A 16,045-nucleotide genomic window follows, 5' to 3' on the forward strand; every position below is an offset into this window, starting at 1 on the left:
GTAAAAACGATGTTCACTCCTTTCTCCGCCGCACCTGCCGTGGTGGCATAGTGGCTGAGGTGTTGCGCTGCTAACCCGAATGCTTGGGATCTAATGCCGGCCGCGGCGGCTGCATTACGATGGGGGTGAAATGCAAGAACGCCCGTGTACCGTGCGTTCGGTGCAGGTTAAAGGACCCCAGATGGTCAAAATAAATATGGAGTTTCTTACTACGGTGCGGCTCATAATCAAAGCGTGCTTTTGGCACGTCAAACCCCAGACTTGAATTTTGTGAACGTTCTCCGCCACCTTGACCATATTTAACATGGAGCATGGAGGCATGCAATGCCGTTTCCTAACACACATCCAGGGCACTGGCCCCTTATAATGGACGCCGATGGAAATGCAGGATGCGTCCAATCATCGGTTGTTTGTCACTGCTTGCAGGGTTGTTTGTCTTCTCAAACTGCATATATATATATATATATATATATATATATATATATATATATATATATATATATATATATATATATGTGTGTGTGTGTGTGTGTGTGTGTAGGGTGTTTCTGCTAACTTTAGGCCGAGTGTAAACTCTATGCACTCTATGACGACGTGACTACATGCATGTTGCTCTCTTTGGTGTGTAGCGTGTCGCGCTATTTCTGTATTTTGCTTAATTAGTTAATTAGTCAAGGATATAATTAACCAACTTCTGAAGCAAGGAAGTTAGGAAAGAAATTCCAATTAGAAAGTTGCAGAGCAGTTGGCAACACGTCCGAATAAACAGTTTCTGTCTTTCTATCTGTTAAGTGTTAGTTTTTTTCAGTTTACTGCGGATGCTCGTGAAATACAAAAAAACACCACGTGACATGCCCGCCTGCGAGTCGTGATTGCACTGCTCCTAAGCCTTCCGCGCACAAACGAATACATACCATTTAACCGGTGTGAACCCTTACAAAAAAAATTGTTGAAAGGTTATTGAAATATCATTGGTCAACGTCAACAAATGACCTTGAAAGATCATTGGGGAATTGTTGAAACATCATTGAGGAAACTGTTGACAAGTGTTGATAATTGGCCCGCGACATTTTGTCGAAACATCATTGTGGCCTCTCAATTTGAAAGATCATTGGCATATCGTTGAAACGATGGTGTATTTCACTCTTGAAAGCCCATTGAAGCAGTGTTGAAGATGTGTTGTTTGTCGATGTTGAAAGCCCATTGGGGTATTGTTGAAATGTGTTCTTTGTCAATGTTGAAAGCCCATTGAAGCATTGTTGAAGCTCGAAATTGAAAGCCCATTGAGGTATTGTTGAAATTTGTTGTTTGTCGATGTTGAAAGCCCATTGAAGCATTGTTGAAGCTCAAAATTGAAAGCCCATTGGAGTATTGTTGAAATGTGCTGTTTGTCAATGTTGACAGCCCATTGAAGCATTGTTGCAGATGTGTTGAGTCTCAATTGAAAGCCCATGGAGGTATTGTTGAAATGTGTAGTTCGTCAATATTGAAACCCCATGGAAGAAATGTTGCAGATCTGTTGAACATCAACACAAATTACATTGAAAGCCCTTTATGCCCCACTGGATATTTAGCAGTTTAAACCTGCACTTACCTTAAAATACTGCTGAGCTATGTTGCATATAATTACCTTTGATGTCACGGTGGTATGTCTGCTGTGAGAGGATAGGGATAAAATTTAAATAGAGGCATTTTGTACCGCAGGCCTCTGTCACCTTGGGCTCAAAAGCATGCTCCTATATTGCCTGTAATAAACCATATTGTAAAACTGCTAGCAGTACTGTTATGCCACTTTTTTCAATTGTCAGAGTGAATGGTCCTCTGAAAAATCAAGAGTGCTGAACTGATGCAGACAAAAACCATTTTTCTAGGTGAACTGTTTATTTGTAACCACACATCTGTGTAAATGTACAACCTTTTGTAGTTTCAGATCAGAAACTTCTTAAAAACTATCGCACAGTACAAACTTCCTGCAGCTTGACACCATAACAAAATTGAATACTGAAGATGTAGTCAGTGTGGCTCTCAAGTAAAACACATTTACCAAAAGAAATAAATTTTAAAAAATAAATGCCTAAATAAAAAAATGTACAAGCAGACTGACATGACTGTAAATAAGAACACTCAAAAAAGGTACTTGCTTTCTCTATTAGGTAGCCAGTGGTACTATAACCATGGCACAATTTGCTTGTGCCCACAGCACTCAACTGAGACCTGATATGCAGGGTGGTTATCTTTAAGTTTCATGGAACTGAAGACTGACTGTTGCAGCTAACATAATTCTAGATACAGAGTGACAAACATTACTTGCATGAGAAACAAGACACCATAGTCAGCTGATTAACAAAAACTCAGTTCCTAATAAAGTTTTTACGAATTGTAGCCGGTAATTTTACAAGGTGTATGCACTTAGAATGAATTTCCAGAATGACACTAGTAACGAGACACATGCCATCAAACTGGCTGTAGAAATGCACTGCTGTAGCACTTACTTTTTTTAACAAAACGCACTGTTATGCATCAAAGTACAAAAGTAACTGGAATGCCCATGTATTTCTCTCACATTTATGGAAAAATTTCGAAACTGGTGTCATCTTGGAAATTAATTTCAAGTGAATGTCTTGAAAACTCACTGGCTACAATTTGCAAACTGAAATATGTGTTGTGATGTTATAAGTGAATTAATAAATTTATGACAATCAGTTTAATGTTTTCATTTCTTGTGCTAGTAATGTCCACCTCTGAATAATCCAGCTCAAGAACAAGAATTATGCTACCTGGCAGACAACTTAAATATCTGTAAAACTGAAAAAGGATCACTGTACAATCCTTATATGTTGGTTGAATGGTGTGCGCCAATTTCAGTAAACCTTACATACTTTTGAAACATGGCAATCACAATAAGTGATGCTTATGGGAGCAGTTTATTATGCTGCATTGCTGTTGCATGATCCAGTTGTGTTTTCTGCCATGATAACGTTCCTGCACAGGTAATTCCAAATCAAGCAACTTATTCATATTAACCGCTTCACATTTTCATATGAAACAAGGACAGCTATTAGAGATGTGCTGGAATACAGCAAAATTGCTCCTTGTGCGAGTTCCATTTCAATTTTATTCGCTGCCACAAAAAATAACGAAAGAATTCAGAAGATATGGTTTTATGTAAACATGAAAGGCACATCATCGCCATTACTGGAGATGTTTCGTTGCATATTAAATTTAAGCCGACTTATACCTATTAATTTTACTCATGTATTTTAGATAGCAATAAACCATTTTTACAAAGTTATGTAAAATGCCGTTTTTACTGAACTCTAAAAATGGCACAGATGCACTTGCAGGTACACAATTCCATGCCGAATTGACAAGCATTTTTTTGACACCGCACATATATCTGAAACATTGCCACATGTTTACTAGAGTTCGAAGCTCGTTACCCACTTTATTTATTTTTGCCAGATATTTTGTAGCATTTTAGGTGACAGTTTAGTTTTCCTGTTCAGCTGAGCTAGAGGACATCAAATGTCCTCTAGCTTTTCATTTTTTTTCAAATGCTTCAAATACTTTTTTTATTCAAATGCACATTGTATTGATCGAGGCCTTCAAATGGTGTGTGTGGAAATACGGTGAAGTGATGAAACTGCCAAAATAGCCAATTTTTCAAATATTTGAATACTTCAATTGCTTTTGGCACCGGCAAAAATGAGTCAAATTGCAATCCGTTAGTTTTTTTTTTCGTCAGAAAAAATTCACAGGACAGAAATTAAATACAGAATGGTACCCCAGGTGACATAGTATAGCAGAAAAATATATGAAGCTCTGAAGGTTCAGTTGATCGCCTGTAAAAAAAAATTCTAATCTTTTGCAAGAAGCTTCATGTTCAAGGAAAAAACAGCCTTCATAGTTGGCGAAAAAATGTGATACATTATTGGATAGCTCTACAAGTCTGCTTTGCATGTGTGAAGTTAAAAAAGGCATTTTTAAATGCGAGAAATTCTTTTTTGAAATTTTGTCAGCACCGACTTTTCTCTGAGGTGCGCACAGCTTGCTGGCCGGGAATGCAGACGACAAAGTCGGCTTCGTATGCAACACGGATGACAAAGAAGCGGTGTTAGGGTCTGCATTTGATTGCCAAGGGACACATGCTCTAATGCAACGAGGCTTGTGTTTGGTGTGGGCCAGGCAAACCATACAGCCATTGCACATAAAATATCGATACGAGGTCTGTTAGAAGAGTATCCGACCTTTGGCTGAAGAAAAAAAACTGGCGTAACTGAAGCGTTGGAAACTTAATCACCCTCAAAATAGTCTCCTTGGGAATCCAGCCATTCCTCCCAGCGGTGCTGCCATTGTTAGAAGCATTCCGAGAAGGCCTCTTTCCAAATGGACTTTAGCCCAGCTGTCGTTGCAGCCATAATGTCTTCTCTTGTCTGAAATCACGCTTGTTTCAATGGCCCCTTGATTTCGGGAAACAGCCAGAAGTTCAGGCCGCCATATCAGGAGAGCAAGGAGCCTGTCGAACTACAGGAGTCTGGTTTTTCGCCAAAAAAGTCTGAATCAAGTGCGAGAAAAGCATTGTCGTGATGGATGTGCCAATTTCCTGTTGACAACTTCGGTATCATGCTCCATACAGCATCACATAGGCCATGGATGACATCCCTGTAGTAGTCTTTAGTGATTGTTTGACCCTGTGGTGTGTATCCTTGGTGTACCACACTGCGGGAGTCAAAGAAAGCAGTCAGCAACACTTTGACGTTGCTGCACACTTAGCGGTCTTTGGTTGGCGACGTGGAATGCTTCCACTGTAACGACTGGGATTTGGTTTCCGGGTCGTAAACATACACCCAAGACTTGTCACAAGTGATTATGGTGTGGAATGCTTCCACTGTAACGACTGGGATTTGGTTTCCGGGTCGTAAACATACACCCAAGTAAACATACACCCAAGACTTGTCACAAGTGATTATGGTGTGGAATGCTTCCACTGTAACGACTGGGATTTGGTTTCCGGGTCGTAAACATACACCCAAGACTTGTCACAAGTGATTATGGTGTTCATGAAGTTGGGGTCACTGTTTGTGGAATCCAGCATGTCTGTGAGACTTCAACACGAAGTTGCTTTTGCTCCACCATGAGCAGCTTGGGAACGAATTTCGGCGCAACTCTCTTCATGGCCAAATCTTCGGTGATAATGGAATGTGGATAAAATGTGCTGATGCCCACCTCTTCCGCAATTTCTTGGATAGTTACACTACGGTCCCGCATCACCACGGGGTTCACTTCGGCAATGACCTGGTCATTTCGGCATGTTGATGGCCGACTGGAGCGTGGCTCGCTCTCAACCGATGTGTGGCCGTCTTTATACTGGTTGTACCACTCCTTAATCTGCGTGCTGCTCATAGCATAGTCAACGAAAGCAGTCTGAATCTTCCGGATGGTTTCCACTTGGCTGTCGCCCAGTTTCTGGCAAAATTTGATGCAGTAGCACTGCTCCAGTCGCTCTGCCATTTTCCTTGCAATAAAAAACCGACGAGAGCACTGTACTACCTCATTCAAACGCTGCGTCTCAGCAATTCACGATATTGGCAGGTGGGAAAAAATTTGTGCATGCGCACAAAGGTTCAAGGGCGGCTGATGAAAACGTGCTTGTTTCATATTCATCAGGTGTTCGCAAAAAAAGGTCGAATACTTTTCCAACAGACCTTGTACGTAATAAATATGTGAGGGAATCCTGCAGTGCTAAAAGATATGTTCCATGCAGTTTAGAAAAAGAAATATCAGCTAATATGTAGACAGTAAATCCAGAAAGAGCACTGATATTGTTCATACAAAGCATCTTAAAGGGCATGTTGCATTGCAATGCAACATAGAGGGAGCAGGACATTTTGTGCCCTGCTCCCTGAAGCCCAATGATGATGCAAGTAGAAAACACCTTCATAATTCAGACTGAAAACCTACATGAGTATGAACAAATTCTTGTGGTGTTGTTTGCTACCACTGTTTCAGAACTGGAACATGCTCATCTATGAAAGTCATATGTGCCATGTTCAGTCTGATGTGGTCAGACACCATTGGCGACCACTTTTTGCGTTCATGTTAGAAAAATACGAGTTGAGACTGCAGCAGCAGCGCTTGACGTCACCTGCTTTCGTAATGATAAAAAAGGCAGTCAGTTTGTTGAGTAGTTCCTGTGGCTAATATATTAACAACCTTTCCTTGCTAGATGACATGGCTTCATATATTTATGCTGTATGTGTGATCCACAAATGAACATTATAAAAAATAATATATCGCACTTAAAGAATAATAACTTTTTGTTACTTGTCACATGCATAGCAGACATGTACGGCTGTGTAGTGATGGGTGACACATTTTTGTGCCAACCACCAAAGCTAATTTTTTACCTTCAACACGAAGCTTGCAAAAAATTTCAACTTTAGTTTTTTTAGCTGATCAACTGAACCTCCAAGCCTTGAAATATTTTGCAGCTATACCAAGTGAACCAGTCTGATTTTATATTCATTTTGTGCCTTCTGTATTTCCCTACGTTAGAAGAAAATTCAAACTTTGCAAATTTTGGCAGTCACCACTTCAGTCTCTTGACATGAACACCATCTGAATATCTGGATCATACAATTTCCCTTTCAGAAGAAACGTGTATCAGTGGCTTCTAGCTTAGCTGGGCAAGAACAATAAATTTTTGCCAAAATTCAAAAAAATTTTTGTGAAGGAAAATAAATGGGGAGCAAGAGTTCGAAGCTTCAACTATATCTGTGATGGCCAAAAAAACGCTGGTTGGTTGCCCTGTAATGACTTAAGAGTATGTATGAAAGCAAATTTTCTCGAACATTTTCTCGCTGTACCTACTCAAAATCAAGCAAACTTGAAATGGTTTGCCATAATGGAACAGTTCTTGAAAAAATTGTTGGGTGGTTTGGCATGAAATGACTTAAGATACTTAAAAAATATATTAATAAGGAAACACTATCCTTAATGGAACCATATCAAAAACTAACATAAAAATGTAGTGAACTATAACAAAGCACAGCACTTGTATTCTGGATTGAGCAATCCAATGTGGGCTTCTCAGGAGACTAGCATAATTAACATAAATAATATTAACATAAAAATGTCAAGCCATAGAAAGGCACAACATTTGTATGCTCATATGAGAAATCCAAATTGGGTCCCTCAGGAGACTAACATAAAACATAAGAATGTCGAGAGTTACAAGAGCACAACACTTGTGTTTTGGTTTGAGCTGTCCAACTTGGGCTCTTCAGAGGTGAAGGGGCAGGGGCAGTTGCTTCAGGGGCAGGGTCCCATGCGAGAAGCGAGGCCAGAGTTCTTTACATAGGGCATGTTGGTACCAGGAAATTTGCGACACGTGAAGCCTGCAAAAACAAGCCAGAACAAGTTTTAAACAGCAACTTCCACATGCAAAAGAATGGCATGCAATATGCCCTCGTTATAATGAAATTGATTTATGTATTTGTGTTGCTTTATTCCAATTTTCCACGGGTACAGCTTTACAGCATGACCATTTAAATTTATTTAGTGTGGCACAGGACTCCACTAAGTGTCAAATGCAGGAAAGGGCAAAGAGGAACAAAACACTGTAGCAATATAACTTTATGAATATCTTCAATGTCAAAGATGTGAACTTTGCTTGCTGAGAAAAAAATGGTGAAAAAAATTCATGTCGTTCATAAAGAACCCTGAACTGACAACTAAAATTATTTCTTGTAACTTCATAATTAAAATGTGCAGCACTTCACTGCTTTTCCATGCTCCTAATACAATAGTGTCATGTCACTAGAATTGAGTGTAGCTTCATTTGATGTTAGGTTTCCTGAGTTCACATGCAATCGGAACGTACTTCTCGCCTTACAATGACTTAGGACTTTCTACATTAAAGAAGACACTGCTTACAGCGAAGTATGTTTTCTGCCTCAACGACTGAATTACTGTTATAATGAGGATTCCGTGTAGTTGTGCATCAGGCTGCTTAGCATGACACATGCAGAATGTGACAGATACGAAGAAATGCTGTCTTTTAAGAGCCATATGCCATAGGACTGACTTCTTTAACCCTTTTAGAGTTCACTGCCAAACATCTGTGGCTGTGACAGAACGTTCTGAAAAAATTTGTCTTTTCAGAACAAAGTGTTGCCTAGCATCCCACTGGAGGTGCTGCAACCTTCTGAGACTTCTAGAAAATATTCTTATAGTGCTGTCGCTCCTTGGGCTTCTCCCAAACTGATCTTTCACTTAGCTCCTTGGTGTCTGTCATTGCACTAATTTGGGAGTGTTGCCACAAGTTTTTGTAAGTTTCATTACACAAAAAACTATGCTGCTTTATCCTGCATAAAAAATAAAACATGTAAAACTGCAAATACTGAAATGGTATTGCCACTTTATTGTTATTTAAAAACATTATTTACCAGTTTATTTTCTCGGAAAGTCGCCCTGAAGAACTTAAATCTGCATAAAAATATTAAGGATGCGCGAAAAGTGATTTTTGAGACTGAACCGAATAATGCCAGAAGCAAATCAAATATTGGATAGCTTCTGAATAATGAACAGCTGATATCACAATTAATGTAAGATGAGGTTCACATACTACTATTCTTAAAGTTAGCAAGTTTCTGTCATTGTTATGTTATGAAGAGCTGTTTATTAAAAACACAAATGGAGCAGCAAAAAGTTTCTTCACATGCACAGGACTCTTCAGTAAGCATAAATGATTGCTGTACAGCCTCTAAAGTATAGCTACTTTAGTAACGTAGCCTGGTCTGCTATTCTTACAAGTTCTTACGTTTTATGTCTATACTATGTTATTGGAGGTGAAAATTTACCGTACTTTGGCTCAAATTTCATGTTTTATTGGTGTTTCAAAATATTAGAATAATACTCACATTTACAAATACTGACCATTCAAAGACTAGATTGAATAGGACTCTATTCAATTCGAAAGTTTTGAGTATGTGCACACCACAAAAGATATATAACTCCTAAATTAGAGGCATATTTCTCCCCAAAACGTGATCCTCAACGGGCTAAACAAGAGCGACAGAAAAGCCCATTCATCTTTTTGATAAATTTAAGCCCATAATCTACTTGGCAATGGTTCATAACCCTGTTATAACCCTGTTAACAGGTAGGTGAAGTAAGGAAGCAGGAAACAATTCTAATAATTTCAGAATGGGAGTAGTGGTCATGTCCGATGGTCTCTAAGAAGCTTTATACATTAGGCCCCAAGAGCCTATTCTCCATTTATTGAAGTATATGGGGAAAAGCCACATAATATTTTTTTCATATCTTAGAATACAAAGTGATAAAGTGCATGTTAATAAATACGAGTCATAGGTTAGGTGCTTAGAATAAGTAAGCATCCACTAAACATAGTACTGTTGACAGTGAAGCTGGCAACTCTGTCCCTGTTGTTTCTTTGATTGAAACTACCAGAAGAAAATTGCCACACCACTCAGGTTCCCTCTGCTGAAAGGTTTCGGTGTCGGATTACATGGACCTCCTTCAAGATGGGAGCAACTTTGATTTGATGTGGTCTGTTAAAATTGGTGAAACTACTGTTTCACATCTCAGAACATGGAGAGCTGTTTTGATTTCTGCAATTTGGTGAACGTGCTCCTGCTCGAGCTGAGCAGTAACCACACTTGAGCATAGCTTCTCCACAATTCGTGTATTAGAATAACACTTTCAGGCTACTTAACCATGTCCTCCATGCCAAAAGATTTGGAGCGTGCTTCACAGACTATTCCTTGCAATGACAGCCAAGTAGCACTGCTAATGCACAAATGCAGCTCATTTTATTTGGTGGAGATGCTAAAAACTTTCGGCAGTGAAGGCAGCTTTTAAATTTTAGAAGCATTTGAGTATGGCGGCATTAGGCACTTAAGATCATATGAACAGTCATTCCAAATGGTAGGCTATTGTAGCACACAACTGCACACACGGGCTACATGAAAGTCGTTTGTTATGCCAATGGCAAGTTCATAATTTTAGAAAAAAAATGTGAATGTAAAAATGCAACCGGAAAGGATATATGGTACTTGCCTATAACAGCACTGACCCTGATGGGGTCAAGAGCCTCTGTTGCCCCTTGGTGTTATTTCCAAAGCCCAAATGGCCCATGAGCTCCTCCTCTGTGAACACATGGTGAAGCAAGGCCCTTGCAAACTTTCCTGGTCCACCATGGCAGGCCATAGTAAGCTGGGCCAGGATAACCTTCTGAATGTGCACTCTTACAGCCTATGTGAACCTGCATGTTTAAGTAAATGTTAGCAAAACAGTTTTAAGCCTTTCAAGTACATTCACACAACAGCCCTACTGCAAATAAATTACAAAAGTACCTGTTGCAAATCTAGAACGCTAAACTTGACTTCTTACAAGCTTCTGATACTGTCTGGATGCCACATGTTTCAAAAAAACAATCCAGCACAAACAAGAATAATAAACCAAAGTATCCAAACATCTAGTACTTGAAAAAGGGGAGTACCAGCGAAACACAAATGACACGCACACAAGGAAACGGCATTAGACATGGACGGACATTGGGACGGACCAGCGTTTGTCCCTGTCTAACGCCTTTTCCATGTGTGCGCGTCCTTTGTTTTGCTGGTACCCCCCGTTTTCAAGTTCACCATGCACCAACTGGCCCAAGAGCTTGCGTTAATGCACATCTAGTACTATTTACTGTGATTACCATTCTTGGGATACTTCATATTTTCAGGTGTTTGTCTCGATTGTCCCATCCATTTGTGTGAATATGTAGCCCATGGTCTAATGGGGAGATCGGGCTGCTATGTTTAGGGAAGAGTTCAATATCAACCGTTGGAACAGCTTAGGTGACTGGGTATGCGACCCTGGGCATATGCCACTTTTCAACGAATCTCTTTCACGCTATCTTGAGCATATGCTGCTGCTTGTGTTGGCAAGCAGCATTAGGAGCTCGAAGTGGGACATGATTGTCGATCATTACTAAGATTACCACTACACATCACGTTCGCTTGCTGTGCTCCAGAAGTAATGCGAGATTCCACTCCACTGTATGAAATGTACATAAGCCGCAAGGACAGTAAATTAAATCTCAATAAAATTATTCTACACGCAACGCACAGGCTGCACAAGATCACGGAGTGAACTTAGAAGTTTGTGGACAGTCAGTTGATGTCCATGTCAGGGACCTCTAGGGAGACTCGGTCATTTCCTCGATGTGCATCATCGTGCCGTCACACATTGTATTACAATTCTGATTCTGTCTCGTTGTACCACTAATAGTCATCACGTATCACAGAATTCAAAATATAAATAGACACTTATATCTACTGTTTATTTAATCTTTACGGAAAATACTTTGAGCATGAGTTTTTGCAGAGATCATGAATTCGACCGCTTAAAGGAGCACTAAAGTAAAATTAAATTAATTAAATTTCGGCGTTTTAAGTGCCAAAACGACAATCTGATGTTTAAGCTTGTTTCACATGCAAGCGATTCAGCGAATGGAGCGAACAGCGGCGCGGCGCTGCGAAGCTTTTCGCGAAGTTTCGTTTCACATGCATTGCCGCCGCGCATTTTCCGCTGCTGCGAATAGCAATGTTGCTGGCATAAAACACAGCACTTTCAGCCAGTTTCGGTAGTTTGCGACTACCAACATAAGCATTGCTTTGTCCCTGCCTCTCAAATTTTTATTTTATAAATACATATCCTGCGCTTAGCAATTTAACAATTCGTTGAAAAGCTCTCTTGGCATGTTGCCTGTACCACGCGTAGCAAGTAAATAAACATCGTCCTATGCGCAGGCTTTCCAGAACTAATCCTCCGCTGGTCAAGTGTCGAAGTGGGCCATTCGGAAGCAGTGCTGCCGCTCTGCCGCTGCGATGAAATTCCAACTTGCCCGAACCTTGCCCCTCCCGCCACCGCTTGAAACTGATTTCTGCGGCGCGGCGGCAGGATTTGCAAGCATTTTCGCTTGCATGTGAAACAGGCTTTAGGCACGCCATAGTGGGGAACTCTGGATTAATTTTTACCAAATCAGGCTGCAAGGTACATGGGCAGTTTTGGATTTCACCTCCATCAAAATGCGGTTGTTTGATCCTGTGACCTCGTGCTTAGCGGCGCTGTGCCAACACCCCTAAGCAACTATGGCAAGAAAGCACTAAAGAGAAAAATTATTTTAGATGTATCTGTAAATGACCTTTCTACAATTCAAGAGATTCACTCGTACCGTGACAAGAGGCTGAGTAAATTGTAAAAGCAGCTAGAGGAAAGATTGGTGGCAGAGCTGCCTTGAAGTTACCACACCCGCTTGCTATGACGTCATGGATTTTGATGATGTCTGTTCAGGTGCAGCAATTTTTTTTACACATAAATATGTTCTTCATCGTATTCCAAAAACTTAACAACCGTCAGGAACTTTTACTGAAACAATACAACCCAAGTTTGTAAAAATACTTGAAATCCACGATGTGACAATGAGATGTCGGCACAAAGATTTTGGGGCGATACTCAGAAAATTGAACGTTGAGCTTTATTTTCTCCAATAATCAAGCAATTACCAAGAAATTTACAGAAATAGATATTTAAAATGATGCTTTATTTTAAATTCATTTAGGGTGTCATTAGTGTCCCCTTAATACAAAACAAGGAATGCACTTGGCTGCGTAATAGGTTAACATGCATCACTGGTTCTCATTAAGGCAGGATTATCAGTATAGCAAAGGGCATGCACTGGCTGCTCCAGAGGGGAGCCCTTCCACTTCCCCTCAACCTCCCAATTTCCAATTTATGAGCAGTGATACAATTTCTGTATCTTAACAAGACATAATGCCAAGATAGAGCATGTGGTGACCGGCACTTCGCACCATCCAGCTCGGCATCAATCTTTTTGGAATTTGGCCCTTGAAATGCAGAAAGCCCCGATCATTGCTCGTTCTTCAGCCAACTTTCTCAAAGGGTGCTGCTGTTCTGGTTTGATACCTCTAGCAGTGCACTGCTGTATGACATAGGTCATTATACCTTCGTTCTGGTAAAACTATAAAGATGTTCACTCATGTAGACCACTAACGTCCACACTAAGTTTCATATCAGGCATATACACTGAAAAAGACACATTCTGCGTTTAATATGTTCACAAGTGACACTGAAATTCACTCCTAGTCCCGGTGCACTTGTTAAGTCTTTCAGCTGTGTGCTTAAAGGCACCATGTCTCCTAATGAAGGCACTCTGCACCAATTGATCACTGGAGCAATTGCCTTGCAGTTGCATCAGCAATGTTGTTTTTTTTCCTGCTTCCTGCAATACATTTTCACAGCATCACTGTATTTGATCATGGTGACGCTACAGAATGGATGACCAAAGAATTCACCTTTAGCGTTCCGGCTGGGGCGTCTCCCAGCTCACTTTGAATCTGAAAAAAGATGTCAGTATTAAAACGTGAAGCCACGATGCAGCAAAAGCGACAATCAAAAGAGCTACATGGACCATTAGGCTGACATAAATGGACGGATACAAATGACTAGTCATCGAATACACGAAAGTGTGGCCGCTCTTGCCAATGGCAGTGTGAGCTTGTCAAATAATTTATTTCACATTCCTCTACTTATTTTAAAAATTATTTCCACGCATCTACTTAACTGTTATGGCCACATATTAAAGGCAGCTCCTTCATATAAAGCCACAGTGTTACATTCTTTTACTCCCCGTCTACCTGATGCTACTGACGTTTTGCTTACACTCAAAGAAAGAATTTCACAGACCTGCTCTTTCGACAAAGCATTATTCCAAGCTTGTGGCAAAGCGTCGTCATTTAGTTCACAACGATGCGCTCCCCTTTCAATCTGCTCACTGTGTAGTGCTCGGATTCAAAGCAAAAATGGCTTTTCGACATAACTAGCTACTTCTATGGTCACAAGAAACAATGCTAATTATTGATGTTTATGTTGCCGATAACATATACATGCCGCCTCGAAACACAGTGGGACGACAAGGCAGATATGCCAGGCATTTATCTCGTTCCTTTACTGATTTTAAAACTTTGTTACATCAATCAGTTACTAAAGTGCGAAAAGCTGAAATTTCACGCTGTTACATTTCTTTAATGTTCTATCCCAGTAAAGTAGGACCTGGAGTGCCATGAAATCTGCCTTTCCGTGAATGCAGAGCGCCTACGCGAAGCCGTTTGGGCGAAGCACTCGATGGCACCGAACGGTGAAGATAAAAAAAAGAAAGTTGAATGCGCGCTAACAGGTGAAAAACAAAACACACGCGGTTGGCAAGGCGTATAACTCGGTGATTTCGCAGCACTCTAGCATCACCCCTATTGTATGTCACGTATCGCATAGAATCGCATGTACACACTTGAAATTTTTTATTATTGCGAGACAGCCTCCTCTGTGTTTTCCGGTCGCGCGAACGTCGGCCGCACGGCGTGACAGATAGTGGCGTTGAAGCACCGCGGTGTCACTCGATCATGAAGGGAACAGCAGGGAACAGCGCAACAGAATACATTTTCGCTGATCCCCCCCCCCCCCCTTTGTTGCTACAGCTTACTCACACGCCTTGTACTAGCGTGGCGCAAACGAAATATCTTCGATTACAGTACAGATCGGATGGTTTCACGTCGCATTGTTATGCGCTCATTAATAAGGCTAACTCAATCGGTGCTCGAACACCGTATCAGAAATCATGGCGTACAACAGCCCTGTTTTAGCTGGCACCACATAGCTGCCTTACGTCACCACAAGCGGAGAGTAAAGTTAAACCAGGACAAAGCTCCACGTTATATATCACAAATCTAGTGCTGTACAACCAATTCTCGCAACGGAAGGATAGTGCTAGGAATGAAAACTAGAAAAGAGGCGCGCGGAAAACACGCACAGGCGCTAAACTCATTTCCGGGCATTACCGCGTCGCAATGGACGAACAAGGGGAATTCGAAACACTCAACTCACCGTTGATGTCGCTGAGTCGGAGGCGATCATGGCGATCTTCGAGGCAACAAGCCCATAAAAAGCGAGCAACACGCAGGAATATTCCAAAGATGTCACAGCGAAGCACACAAAGAACGCAGAAAAGCAGGAAGCTTTCAAGCGAACAGCGTACACGAACTCGCCGGAATGCTCCAAGCATCAACACCGCAAACGCGCAATCATACATGTACACTCATACAAATACACGCTTACATTATCATAAATTGTACCATTTGATAACAAATTCTGTGATGTCATGTTATTACAGAACAATTGTTGCGCTTTGCAAGTGTATGAAAATTTTTTGCTTCACTTCTTTGATGAACTACTTTCTTTAGCGCAGTAACGCGGTGCACCGGCCGGAGCTAATGGAGTGCGCGGGAAAAGGCGCCAAATTCAAACGTCGCAAACGCCGTGCTAATTTGTGCGCGCACAGTTTTCGTCGTTTGGATTAAAAAAAAAAAAGTAACGCGTGCTGCAACCATGCGGACTGAACTGTTGACCAGAAAAGTACAGAAACGTCGCTGTTTGTGCTTCTTATTTCGACGTCACAGCAAATTGCAGGCGGTCTGTCGTCCCATTCTTTTAAACATTTGTGTGTGTGCTTCTGCGCTGTGCGATTTGTCACCGAGAACGTATAGCAGCGCACATTCTGCTTGGTGGCCGAGCAGATTCCCAACACATTCGCCAGCACCCCGTCTACGTCACAGAAAAGAATTTGGCCTCCATGTGAAATATGAGCACGATGACATACATATCAGCCAAGCTTTTCGTTTCGTTCTGTATCGTGCTAACGGGTAACATCTAAGCGATACGCACTCTGTAAAAACGATGTTCACTCCTTTATCCGCCGCACCCGCCGTGGTGGCATAGTGGCCTGAGGTGTTGCGCTAATAACCCGAGTGCTTGGGATCTAATGCCGGCCGGGGCGGCTGCATTTCGATGGAGGTGAAATGCAAGAACGTGCGTGTACTGCGCGTTCGGTGCAGGTTAAAGGACCTCAGATGGTGAAAATAAATATGGAGTTTCTTACTACGGTGCGGCTCATAAT

The 16,045-nt window shown here is 41.2% G+C and overlaps 1 protein-coding gene and 1 long non-coding RNA gene across 5 annotated transcripts in view; one reads left to right on the plus strand and one right to left on the minus strand.

Moving 5' to 3' along the window:
• Positions 1–16,045, plus strand: part of LOC139052484 (acetylcholinesterase-like) — a 98,984-nt gene that overhangs the window by 61,808 nt on the left and 21,131 nt on the right. The window lies entirely within an intron of this gene.
• Positions 1,935–15,157, minus strand: LOC139052492 (uncharacterized). The gene is made up of 4 exons (XR_011509934.1): positions 14,977–15,157; positions 13,392–13,433; positions 10,081–10,285; positions 1,935–7,397 (listed from the first exon to the last, which is right to left on the minus strand). It is a non-coding gene; the product is annotated as an uncharacterized lncRNA (long non-coding RNA).

Source organism: Dermacentor albipictus, unplaced genomic scaffold (genome assembly GCF_038994185.2).
Source record: "Dermacentor albipictus isolate Rhodes 1998 colony unplaced genomic scaffold, USDA_Dalb.pri_finalv2 scaffold_24, whole genome shotgun sequence".
Taxonomy (NCBI): Eukaryota; Metazoa; Arthropoda; class Arachnida; order Ixodida; family Ixodidae; genus Dermacentor; species Dermacentor albipictus.